Source organism: Podarcis vaucheri (assembly GCF_965113315.1).
Source record: "Podarcis vaucheri genome assembly, chromosome: 11".
Lineage (NCBI taxonomy): Eukaryota > Metazoa > Chordata > Lepidosauria > Squamata > Lacertidae > Podarcis > Podarcis vaucheri.
Genome location: NC_138749.1, coordinates 61,870,060 through 61,884,291, shown reverse-complemented (window position 1 = coordinate 61,884,291; position 14,232 = coordinate 61,870,060).

Here is a 14,232-nt window from a genome sequence, read left to right as displayed (position 1 = left end):
ATGTTGGAAATGTAAGGAGGCTGAAGGGACATTTTTTCATCTTTGGTGGACCTGCCCAAGAGTGAAGGCTTTCTGGGAAATGATCTATAATGAGTTAAAAAAGGTGTTTAAATACACCTTTCCCAAGAAACCGGAGGCCTTTCTTCTGGGCATTGTCGGCCAGAAGGTGTTAAAAAAGGATAGAACCTTTTTTATGTATGCTACAACAGCAGCAAGAATCCTTATCGCCAAGCACTGGAAGACCCAAGATTTACCCACACTGGAGGACTGGCAGACGCAACTGATGAACTACATGGAATTAGCCGAGATGACTGCAAGGATCCGAGATTTGGGAGAAGAGGCAATGGAGGAGGACTGGAAAAAATTCAAAGACTATTTGCAAAAATATTATAAGTTATATGAATCTTATGATGCCGTATGACTTGGAAGGCTAGCCCCAGCAACGAAAGTTGATTATATATGAAATTGGATAATATTTATGAAAGAATCAAAGTTTAAATGGGTAAAAATGACAATATGTTATATTTTTAGAGTAAATGGAAAATAAGAATTTAAACTTAAACTGCAATTGAAAATACAAAGAAACACACGAAATAAGGTTATAATTTGCTGATAACTTTATTGTTAAGAATGCACTGTGTGGGAGATGCGGGGAAGTCCGATAGAAATCTGAGGCAAGTCGTTGAAATGGTTGTGATTTTCTGTTTTTTTTTCTTTCTTTCTATTCTTTATGTTCTTTCTTTTTTCTGTTTTATCTGTAATCTGGAAAAAATGTAATAAAAATTATTATAAAAAAGAAAGAAAGAAATGGCTGGCATCAAGTGTAGCTGACAAGTTCCTAAAAACTAGCTTTGGTCAAGCGTTTTGCTGCTGCATTTTGAACCAGCTGATGTTCCTGAACTTTGAAGGCAGCTCCATCTAGAGCACATTGTAGTAATCCATAACTAAGACATGTGTTACTTAGGCTAGATCTACCTGTGGAAGACAGTATCTTGAAATATTATTTAATAGATTTAATTATAACAAACATTTCAATGTGTATGCACTTTTTAAACCCCCTCTCCCTACTACACAGTTCTCCATATTGAATGTGCATCCCCATTCACTTCAATAGAAGGGGAAAGTTCCTTATAGTTGTAGGAGTTGCAAAGAGAGCTGCTCTCTTCAGTGATGAAAGCTTGGGGGAATTCCCTTACTACAACGGAGCTCTCAAGTTGCCCTCAAGGAATTACTGAATAAGCACTGATGTTATTCACCCTTTCAAAAGTGGACCATTGTTATTCTTCCAGTCCCAAGGGTGATTTGACACCAGTAACTTGCCACAGGCTGTCCATTCAACTCACAGTTTAACATTTGACATAGGGTCTTCAGGAGCCAAGTGCAAATGCAGTTGGATCTTAGACATGTTATTGTAAATGTATGAAGTTAAATGATTCTTAATAATCACAGGGGAATGGTGACAAGCCTAGGCCCAATTGTAGATAATGAAATTGCTCATTAACTAGGTAGATACAAATATATTGCTTCCTTTGCCAATGATATACTAGGGAAAAGTTGACAATTTTATTTAGGTGATTATTTTATTCCATGTCAATTTATGTTAATGTTTGTCACTAACTTTTACTTCCATTGTAAAATAAATACAGTATCAAAAATGGAAAATGGAAAAATATGAAAAGTGATCTAACAGTGAAATGCTACAATATTCTATCAATATAATTTCTATGCAGAGCTTTCAGGGGGCAGGACAGCAAATCAGTTAATAAACACAATACAGAATTCATAGGATTCATAGAGGCTGTTGGTCAGGGACGATGGGAGTTGGATGGGAAACAGTGAGGAGGCTGCTGGTTGCCACTGAATTTGCTCTCGCTTCTCCCACTCCTCAGGTACTGGGAGCTGCTTGTGCAGAGGTGTAAGCCAAGGGTTGAGAACTGAAGGGCTCTAAGCCCATGGTTTTCCTCTGGTGGATCATCATTGAGCCAAGCAATTTTCTTCTTCTGCAGACAATACCAGAACATCTGCAGTTGTTGATAGAAGGTACAGATCATCCATCATCACTCAGCTCAGAACTTGAAAATGGCTGGCTTTCATATGGCCAAACTCAGCCCATTATGGCAGCAGTGAAAGTGAGTGTAAGCTTCATGAAAAGTTGTGCGTCACAGTCAAATTTTCTTTGGGATAGGTCCCCACTGTACTTGATAGATAATGTCACAGTGTGAATCCAAATCACAGGATCATAGAATCTTAAAGTTGGAAGGGACCCCAAGGTCATCTAGTCAAACCCCCTGCAATGCAGGAAACTCAGCTAAAGCATCCATGACAGATGGCCACCCAACCTCTGCTTAAAATCCTCCAAGGAAGGAGAGTCCACCATCTCTTGTGGGAGTCTCTTCCACTGCCAAACACCTCTTACTGTCAGAAAGTTTTTCCTGAGTCAGAATCTCCTTTCTTGGAGCTTGAAGCCATTGGTTCAAGTCCTACCTTCCAGAGCAGGAGAAAACAAGCTTGCTCCATCTTCCATGTGACAGCAATTCAGATAGTTGATGATGGCTATTATATCTCCTCTCAATCTCCTCTTTTCCAGGCCAAACATACCCAGCTCCTTCAAGTGCTGCTCATAAGGTTTAGTTTCCAGACCTTTGATCATCTTGGTCACCATCCTCTGCACGCTTTCCAGCTTGTCAACATCCTTCTTAAATTTTGGTGCCAGAATTGGACACAGTATTCCAGATGTGGCATGACCAAGGCAGAATAGAATGGTACTATTACTTCCCTTGATCTGGACACTCTACTTCTGTTGATGCAGCCTAGAGTAGCATTAGCTATTTTTTTGATGCTGCATCACCCTGTTGACTCATCTTAAGCTCATCTTAACCCCTAGATCCCTTTCACATGTACTGCTAGTAAGCCAGATGTCCCCCATCTTATATTTGTGCATCTATTTCTTCTTGTCTAATTGCTGAACCTTACATTTGCCCCTACTGAATTCATTTTGTTAGCTTGTACCCTGTTCTCCAATCTGTTAAGGTCATTTTGAATTCTGATTCTGTCTTCAGCAATGTTAGCTACCCCTCCCAGTTTGGTGTCATCAGCAAATTTGATGAGCACCCCCTTAATTCCTTCATATAAGTCAATTATAAAGATGGTGAACAACAGCGGGCCCAGGACAGAATCCTGTGGCACCCCACTTGTCACTTTTTCCCAGGATCATGAGGAACCATCAATCAACCAGCTACAAATCCAGCAAACAGTTACCTCATTCAACCCACATTTTACCAGCTTTCTCATGAAAATTTCATGGGGGGCTTTGTAAAAATCCTGTGGCACCCCACTTGTCACTTTTTCCCAGGATCATGAGGAACCATCAATCAACCAGCTACAAATCCAGCAAACAGTTACCTCATTCAACCCACATTTTACCAGCTTTCTCATGAAAATTTCATGGGGGGCTTTGTAAAAAGTCTTACTGGAATCAAAATGCGTACTATGCCCACAGCATTTCCCTGATCCACCAAGTTGGTAATTCCATCAAAAAAAGAAATGAGGCTTGTCTGACATGACTTCTTTTTGAGAAACCCATGTTGGCTTTTAGTAATCACAGCATCCTTTTCTAAATGCTTACAGAGTGACTGTTGAATTATCTGTTCTAGGACCTTCCCTGGTATTAATGTCAAGCTCACCAGTCAGTAGTTACCTGGGTCATTCTCTATCCCCCCTTTTGAAGATGGGGACAATATTTCCCTGCCTCCAGTCTGTAGGGACCTCCCTTGTTCTCCAAGATTTCTCAAAGATCATGGACAAAGGCTCTGAAATGTGTTGATAGGATAAATAATAACAATACTTTCTAGAGTTGTTGTTCTTGGTGCATTATTGTTCTGGTACAGGGACATTTTACAGAGGGATATAAAAACCACCAATATAAAAAATCCCCATGATGAGAACAGGGAAAAGAAAAAGCATTGGATCCAAATGAGTACCACAGAAAGCCTCTGCTTCATCACCCACCACCTTTTAAGAGTGCAGGGCTGAAGTGGACACCAAATGTCTAAGGTCATGCAGACATAAGCAGGATTTTTGTCCTGCTAATGAAACTCCCCCCATGACCTTTCTCTTGAGATGTAGACATAAATTGGCCTTAACTACTGCATTGTTCTCATTAGTGTAGATCCAGTTTGCAATGTATGTTCAGCTCCATTCATCACCTTATGTTTTCACTTAGGTGCTCAGTATTCAGCATCTGAATTGTTTGAGATGGAACATTTGTGCCATGCTGGGCTGCTTGTTTAATTTACCTCAATAGTTAACAAAAAAGAAGCAAAACAGTTTGCCACACATCATTTACCAACTAATTGACTTTAATTTCCCTCTTTCCTTGACGACAAGATTTAGTAATGTTTCCAACTAGGACACATTAGGTCAATTTTGTAGTCTCCTAATTCTCTGTTTTTGGGGACGCGGGTGGCGCTGTGGGTTAAAGCCTCAGCGCCTAGGGCTTGCCGATCGAAAGGTCGGCGGTTCGAATCCCCGCGGCGGGGTGCGCTCCCGCTGCTCGGTCCCAGCGCCTGCCAACCTAGCAGTTCGAAAGCACCCCCGGGGGCAAGTAGATAAATAGGTACCGCTTACCAGCGGGAAGGTAAACGGCGTTCCGTGTGCGGCTCTGGCTCGCCAGAGCAGCGTTGTCACGCTGGCCACGTGACCCGGAAGTGTCTTCGGACAGCGCTGGCCCCCGGCCAATAGATGTGAGATGGGCGCACAAACCCCAGAGTCTGTCAAGACTGGCCCGTTCGGGCAGGGGTACCTTTACCTTTACCTAATTCTCTGTTTACTTGTAGGTGTAGCAAAAGGAGGCACCAGAAATTTGCTGTGCATGAAGCGCCAATGCTTAGTAGTAGTTCATCAAGGGAAAATAGAGAGGAATTCTCACAAGCTGACATTGGAAACTTTCCCAGACTTCAAAGACATTTCAGCTGCTCGTGTGGCTTCATTTCGATAAGCAAAAAGAATGGTTTTAGGGAATCTAGGAGTGAATGACTTTCCATTGGGGCAGAACAGAACAATTCATGAAAGAGATGAAATCCCTACTGGTAGACTGGGGATGAAATTGTCAAAGTGATAGAGTAGACTCTGGACTTCAAACTGCTTAACATAAGAAGCCCACCCTCCTCCCTTCCATCACCTAGATGAAGGTGGTTCCATTCTCTTATCTATCATGTGAATCACAGAGGTTAAGAATTTGAGTTGAGAGCTAGGAAGTCAAGTCTCTGATTCAAATTTTGTTGCTTGAAATGAAGCAACATATAGTATTTACTAAAGTCCACAGTAGAATCTTACTTCAGCACTGATATTAGGTCAGCATCCTGCACCACACCTGATGGCAGCAAACTAGCTAGGGTGTGCAGGGTATGCCATATAGCATACACAGCTCTGCCCAACACCTCACTGCAGCTGCCCCCACTCCAGCATCTGCCAGCTGCCTCACTAAGTCTATTGGTAGGGCTGGCCACCAACTTGGATGACTTTAAATTGAAAGGGGATTAGATGGATCCATGTCAGTGCTGCTAGCAGTGATGGGTGTGTCCACTTCTGGTGTCAGTGTGCCTCTGAATAACAGCTGCTGGGGATCACAAGGGGAGAAAATGCTAATGGACTCAGGATGTACTCATAGGCTTCTTATAGCATCTGGTTGGACACTGTGAAAACATGGTGCTGGACTAGATGGGCATTTGACCCATCCAGCAGGACATTTTGTGTGCAAGCCATTACATTTTAATTATTTTTAATTATTTTTTAAAGTACATTGTAATTATTTTTAAAGTGTACACCAATTTTACCAACTCAAGGTGGCTGACAATTCACAGTTAAGGATGGAAGGATCTGTCAGTCTTTGTTCTTAGCTTCTCCTTTTTCAAATCTTCACTTTATTTCCTCACATTTTTGCAGCAATTTACATTAAAAAAACTTATGAAAATTCACCAGCATTTTAATGTGCATTTCTCTTAATAAACACATTTTTGTATGTAGTCTGGACCAATGTACACATTTTTACAATCAATTTCTTAACATGTCAGGCATTTTTATTTGGTTTATAGAACTGCATCACAAAATTTGGATAAATGTGAATTCTGAAGTATAGCTGTATTTTGACTCGCACACTGTTTCAATAAGTGTGAATTTAGTATACCGTATTTTTCACTCTATAACACGCACCCGACCATAACACGCACGTAGTTTTTAGAGGAGGAAAATCCGTAGGCAAGCCACCGGTAGGCATTTCCTCCATAACACGCACAGACATTTCCCCTTACTTTCTAGGAGGAAAAAAGTGAGTGTTATGGTGCAAAAATTCAATTCGGTATTTCCTTTTGGACCTCTTGGAGGAAGGTCCTTCCATCAGAGTAAGAAGGCCTTGGCACCCAGCCTGTAAAGTATGAGCATGACAAACATGTCCTTGCAAACCTGTGTGTCATACATGTAGATTATTAGGGATCTGCAATTGCTTGAATTTCTTTGTTGAATGTATAGTTGGTTGCAAATGCAGGTTTGCCTCTGGGTAATGTGTGAAACCAATTCCCAGATGAATGTGATTCTGATTTGGCATAAATGCTAGTGAGATGGAAAATAATGTCAAGTGTCCAGGAGAATCAATTCAGTCAGGCTGGAGAGAAGCCTCAAGGGAAAATGATGAGATGTAGGGCAGGACATCAGGAAAGGTGGCATAAGGAGTGGTGGGTGGAAATCTTCTGGATGATCAGACCAATGCTCTAAGCATGATCTCCGAAATCTTTGTGATGGTGGAATGCACACATCTGCCGCCCCAGCTAGCTAGAAATTAAGAAAGGGAGCACTGAGGTCCCGCTGTGACTTAGAACCTCGGAAATATGTTGACATGCAGGCTATCTTTGGGTTTGCAAACCTAGGAACATGATTGAACTTGTGTTGCAAGTTTGATTCCTGACAAGCAGTGGCTTGTGCTGCCATATCTTTGCTTTGCTCACTCCCAGACTTCATCAATATGTCCAGTATAAGGCAATTACAACAGTTTTAGCTAAACCATTCAGCTGAATCCAGTAGGCAAGAATTTCACAATTCCTATATGTGTCTAAGCTATAGAGTTGTAACTAAAGAGACTTTTAGAGGCATAGCTGTGTTACTCTTTTGTCGCAAATACAACAAAGAGTCTTGAGGCACCTTAAAGGCTAACAAATTTATCATGGCATCAGATTCTGTGGAGTAGAGTCTACTTCATCAGATGTTGAACGTTATTCTATGTTAACTCCTAGGAGACAAAGTGCATGAAGACTACAACCAAGTAGCCATTTACTCCAGAATAGCAGTAAATATCCAGTTTCCAGTTAGCAAAATCAAGTGATAAAGCTACTTCAGGTTGCAAGTGGAAAGTTTTAGCTTCAGATGCTCAGAGACCAGGGGCAGGAGCTGTGGCTTCCCAGAGGACTCTCTCCCAAAGAGAGGGGAGAGGTGAGGAGGCTGCCAGCTCTGCAGGCAAGGGGTGATATAACTGGGCTCCTGAGGTCTCTAGGGGTGCTGCAGAAAGAATGTAGTTGGTCAAGGGAGCCATGAACCCCAAAAGGTTGAAAACCTCTGGATTACAGTATTCCAGGTTTGGTCATACTGTAGACTTATATGCAGTGGTACCTCTGGTTGTGAGTGGGATCCGTTCCGAAGGCCCATTCGCAACATGAAAAGCCTGCAACCTGAAGCGCCGTATCTGCACAGGTGCACATTGCGATTTGGAGCTTGTGCGCATGCGCGAAGCACGATTTAGCACTTCTGTGCATGCGCGAGTGGCGAAACCTGGAAGTAATCCTTTCCGGTACTTCCGGGTCGCCGCGGGACACAACCTGAAAAAACTTAACATGAAGCAAACATAGCATGAGGTATGACTGTAAAGGCATTAGGATACTGGCAGTTTCATTTTCAATCCATTTGCTAATAATCCCTGCCATGGCATTCACCTTTTTCACAGCTGCTGCACATTGGGCCAATTTTGTCCACTGAATTATCATCTACTATGAACAGAAGATCCTTTTCTTTGTAGGACACTGCCAGCTCAGACCTCATCAGGGCATGTATGAAGTGAGGGGTTTTTTACCTGAGTATGTATCATTTTATTTACAGTGTAGCAGGAGCACCAGTGCTGTGGGATGCTGCCATGCTGCCACCTTCCCAACAAAAGTGTTGCTTCACTTGTGGGATGGTTTGAGGTGAGTGGTGAGATGAGGTTGTACAGGCACATTGCCAGGAACGCCTTTGCCAGGCTCTGCTAATGCACCTGCACAGCACTGACCTAACCTCCCTCCTCCACATCCTAGTTACACATCCTAGTTGCACTGTTGTTGGGATGACAGCATGACATTGCTCCAACATGCTGGTCACACTGGGAACTCTTCACAATCCCTTTTTGTTTTCACCGTGCTGAATAAATTGAAGTCATTAGCAAACTTATGAACACAATTTATGAGCAAGTTAAAAAGCATGTTTCCCAAGGACTCAGCTACATTAGTCAAAATACAGTGGTACCTCGGAAGTCGAACAGGATCAGTTCTGGAAATCCGTTCGACTTCCAAAACGTTCGGAAACCAAGCCAATCAGAAGCTGCAGAAGCCCCATTGGACGTTCAGGTTCCAAAGAACGTTTGCAAACTGGAACACTCACTTTGCAGCATTCGGAAGCCAAAGTGCTCAACTCGCAAGGCGTTTGGGATCCAAGGTACAACTGTACAGTGGTACCTTGGTTCTCAAATGCCTTGGTTCTCAAACACTGAAAATCTAGAAGTACCAGTAAGTGTTCTGGTCTTTGAAAGTTTTTCGGAAGCCTAATGTCAGATGTGGTTGTCGGCTATTGTTTTCGGGGCACCTGCACCAATCAGAAGCTGTGCCTTGGTTTTTGAACATTTCGGAATGGACTTCCAGAACAGATTAAGTTTGGCGTTTTTGTGGCTTTTTTGGTTAATTTGTTTTTGTGACTGTGTGGAACCCAGTTCAGCTACTGACTGATTGATTGTGTGACTGTGGAAATGAATAAAAGCCCCCCCCCTTCCAAACAATGACTATCATCAGTGCAGGTACGAGAAAAAAATTATTTTATTTTTTATCGTCTACAATACTTATTTATTTTATAGTACAGTATATTGTTTATTGCATTCATTTTGTGGATCAATGGTCTCGTTAGATAGCAAATTGAAGTTCAACTGCTGTTTTAGGGGTTGTTTTTAAAAGTCTGGAATGGATTAATCCATTTTGCATTACTTTCTATGGGAAAGGGTGCCTTGGTTTTGGAATGCTTTGGTTTTGGAATGGACTTCCGGAACAGATTAAATTTGAGAACCAAGGTAACACTGTACAGCAATTTGAATGCATTATAAACATGCAACACCAGATAGCTCCAGGGGGCAGGAAATTTTAAAATACAGTTTTCCATAGAGATTTTTTCCTTTTTTATGTAATGATAAAAAACTGATTTATTTATTGCCTTTCCCCCCTGTGTCTAGTTTAGTGTTGCTATACGTCTGGAATTTCCTGGACATAACCGGAATACTGCAGTCAGAAGCAGTGTCTGGGTGGAAATAGGCAACCCATGTTGGCAGTGTAGTTTCCCCCGATTTCCCATAAAAATTGCTTTAAAACGCCATTTTAGAGCTCTACAACTTGGGCCCTCCCAAAAAAACAAAAAGACAAAAACAGTTCAACAACTTTTGGGTCAGGATTTTCACTTTTTGAAATATGGCAACCTTCGTAGATCCACCCCAAGTAGATCTTTGGTGGACCTAATGTCTTGCATTCCTCCAACTCTTCTTCCAATAAAGATAAGAGGACCTGCTCTTTTATCCCACGACTGCTAAGTTTGCTCAGGAGCCTTTGGAGGGGGACTTTGTCAAAACCAAATACGGTAAGTCCGCAATTTACAGAGTGGGGAGTTACTTCTGGGGATTACGCCTGAGGCAAAAACTGTGTATAGTCAAAACCCATTTTGGTTCAATTGCAATGTCATTTTCCAGGGACCCTGCACCCCTTTTCACATACATACATACATACATACATACATACATACAGTGTGGTGTAGTGGTTAAGAGCGGTGAACTTGTAATCTGGTGAACCGGGTTTGATTCCCCACTCCTCCACATGCAGCTGCTGGGTGACCTTGGGCCAGTCACACTTCTCTGAAGTCTCTCAGCCTCACTCACCTCACAGAGTGTTTGTTGTGGGGGAGGAAGGGAAAGGAGAATGTTAGCCGCTTTGAGACTCCTTAAACGGAGTGAAAGGCGGGATATCAAATCCAAACTCCTCTTCTTCTTCTACTACATACATACATTTATTTCCACACATATAAAGCTGAATGTGCGCAAGTTAAATGTGTGTAAGTTGTGGGCTTACTATACACAAATAACACCCCTGTATATCTGCTTTTTGGCACTGCATGCAGAAGATTCTAGGTACACTCACTGTCACTTCCAGGTATAGCTGGGAAGGACTCCTGCCTGACACCTGGAGAGCTGCTGCTGGATGATTGTGAGCCAGGTAGACTGATGGTGTGAGAGGCAGCTTCCTATAATGCAGTGGTGGCTGACCTGTGGCTCTCCAAGTGTCGTTTAACTCATGCCATCTCTCACCATTACCTGTGCTGGAAGTGGCTGAAGGTAGTTGAAGTCCAATGATATATGGAGGTTTTTGTTAACCAGCCCGCTACTTTTCTATGTGCAGGCAAGGTTTGTTTGTTTGTTTGTTTTTAATGAGGCTGTATTTAAACATCCTTAAGTGGCATAGTTCAGAAGCATTCCTTGTATAATATGTGTACTCTCAAAAATTAATAGGGGTGCAATTAATAGGAATGAAAATTGGATCAATGGTATATATACCGGTAAGTAAAACATTTGTGCGTCACCTAACCCACACCAGTCATTTTTAATTTTTTCTTAAAAGAATGAGGGGGGGGGGAACAAGATCAGAAACTAGTTTTTTTTATGGCATCAGAAGCTTAGAAGGACACGCGCACACACATTTAGCTAAAGAGCAAAATGTAAATGATAATAACTTGCAAAAGCTTGAGAGCAGTCTATTATCCCAGTTCTGTAATTCTTCTTTCAGGGGTTTCTGAACATGTGATTCTTAACTAATGCTAATGCAGTTAACCCCTTTATATGAAAACTGATTAGAAAGCTGGTGTTCTAGCTGCAGATTTTCTCAAGGTCATCTGAAAATTGGGGATTTTAGATTTATAAATATCTGTGATAGAGCTGCACATCTTTACAGTAGAAGGTTAAGACGTCAAACCCCCGGAGGGATTCAGTTCTTTGAAAATGACATGTGGCTCCCAAGATTTGCTTGAATTTCTTTCTAGCAACATCTTGGGATTTAACTATAGTATATTTCATAGCATTTTGTAGAACCAGAGATTGCTTTATTTCCTTGCATAAATAACACAGATCTCTTGTACATTCCCCATTTCTTCCTTTAAGCTGCAAGAATTGCAGCAGATCTGAGACTTCTGAGTACATATACTTGATTAAAGGTGCATGGTGCAGTGGGAATAATAAGGCTTAAACTTCTTATAGACCTCTCTCATTAAAAGTCACCTTAAAAAAAAGTCCTGTTCTTTCCCCCTTACAATCAAATGGCATCTCACAACCACCTAACCATTTTTAATATCCCCTGGACTCCATTGTATTATGCCAAGGCTCAGACACTGTCAAGGAAAAAAGCCTACCATCGTATTTAAAGGCAGTTATTGGGACAGGTTTTACAGGCAGTGGGCTAAGACAATTCAGAAACAATTGCTTATGTGATAGTTTGAGGATTTGTCCCTGTCAAACAGTTAATATTGCTCTAATACATGAAGTAGGCCGTATAAGACGGCAATAATGAAAAATGTCAGGAAAGACAATATCAATTGTTATTCAACATCCACATCAAAAGATTACTTTTTTGTCAGTAGCTTTCAGAAAATGTATTTTCCATCAGATCTGATTGCGTTCCTCTTTGAAGTGCTCTATCCTCCCGGTAGATTTAATGTGACATCCAGGCACTTTTTAGTCCCTGGGCCTCTGAGGCGATTCAAAGAGGCACAACAAGCCATCACAGGTTTATCCTCAAAGGCCGACACTGTCTGTCTGATTTATTGTAACTTTAAGAATCATCTCCAGCAAAGCATGAGGCTTCCTTACCCATCCGCAGCTCAAGACTTTTATCAGTTCATTGGTATGCAGCCCGTTCGTCCTGGAACTGAGAGCCCTATAGCCACTCATGGAAAATGCATTACCTGCTACTAATCCTTTTTATCTGTAAAGTCTGTATTTTTTATGTATAAGTCATTTTGGGTTATCATAAAATATACATAATTCTCACTTTCCCCCCTCTCCCCCCTCTCTGCCCAAAAAGGCAACAAAAATGAAAAGGGAATGTATAATAAGTTATGCGCTTGTGGCGACCTTATCACCAAGGATGCTAAATAAACAGCTCTCTTTATGTAAACACTGAGGGATGTAAAACCGTGATTACTTTCAATAGGGAATACGAGGGTTTCACTTTTTTTTCTTGTTTCAAAGGAAAATGCTGAGAGAAATCATTGTAACTGTGCTTGGGAACAGCTTTATTATACACGTCATTGGTTTGTGGGGCCTAGCCGTGGAAGGCTAAATGGTCCTTCACATTTCTTTGTCCCACAAAAACCATCAAAGTTCCCCATTCAGCTGACCTCCAAACTGAACTTGGGACCATTTAAAATTAATATAGCGCTGTTGTTTGAAAGAATGCCAAGAAGAGACAGATTCCAGTCATCAACCTTCCCTTATCAATATAGGAAGAAGTGCAATTTAATTTTAATTAAGGAATATATATTTAAATGCTAGTGTGTGTGTGGATAGACAGTATTATTATTGCCAGATTCAGAGACTGAGAAGACTCCTTTATCTATCGATGGAGTTCTGCTCTAAAGAGTTCAACAGAAGAGAAAGTTCCATTAGCTGCAGCTGCTCCCTTCTGAAGGAGTACCAAGGCAAGGAGCCTTCTGTCTGTGCAGCTCTTAAAGTGAAAGGTACCTCTTTGTATCTTGACAATGCAACCTTACAGTAGTGAAGGATAATCAATTTCAGAATGCAGGTGGCAAAACAAAGTGCATGGTTTGAGAGTGTTGGAGGACTATAACTCCCATCATCCATGACCACTGGCAATGCTGACAGGGGATGATAGGAGCTGGAGTCCAGCAATATCTGGAAAGTCATGTGTTCCCCATTCCTTTGAATATGAAAAACCCTGGCACAGCAGGTTAGCCAAAACTCATTTCTCTTTCATGTTTTCTTTCAAAGAGTTTCTGACATGGGGAAGTAATCAAATGCCTCATACAGTGACAGGGTGTCACCCTCAAGGTCTTGCAGGCCTACAGCACCCTTCATCCCTGACCATTGGATATGCTGGGTGGGGTTGATGGGAATTGGAGTCCAACAACATCTGGAGGGCCATAAGTTCCCCACCCTTGACTCTGAGGTGGTAAAAGCACTGCTATGCTCCTTCTCCTCCTCCCTCTATAAACAGCCCTGTAAGGGGGGGGGCTGGATGACCTTGAGGGGGCTGGATGGATGAAGTGGCGTTTTGTTAATACAGGGAATGCCAAGATCCCTACAGGATCCCTACAGGCAGAAAGTAAAGCAATAGAGTTTCTAGTTCTGTTTCTAAAGAGTGCTCCTGTTCTTTTAAAAGTGCAGTGTGGCAGGAAGTGGTTTGACAGGTGAAGCTCCTTCCATCATTATGTTGCACTGACTCGATCTGTAGTGCAGAGGTCATCGGTGAAGAGTGACATTTGAGAGGAGTAACTTGGGGCTTTGCTCTTGTTGTTCTTTGAAGTACATGTTCTTGGAAGTCACATCGGTGTCTCAAGATGAGTGAGAACATAATGCCAGAAGGGTAATACATATGTCTATTTTGGAGAGAAGACTTCTGTAGGGCAAGCTTCTGGTTGCAGTTTTGAAATCTGTGTGCCTTCTCTCCAAAATAGACATTAGGGCTGTAAGCATTACACAAATAATTGATTAACCCATCTGGTGTGCCTGAAATAGGATTCCTTTCTTTGCTAGTGATGATGTTTAACTTTGGTAATCTGAACAGCAATAATTTAGTATGCGTTGTGAACCACAGACCTAACTTCTGATAGCATGTTTATGTCATTTTAAAGTAGTGTGAGAAAGAGCCCTTTTTTCTGTACTGAGGGCTGAATTTCATG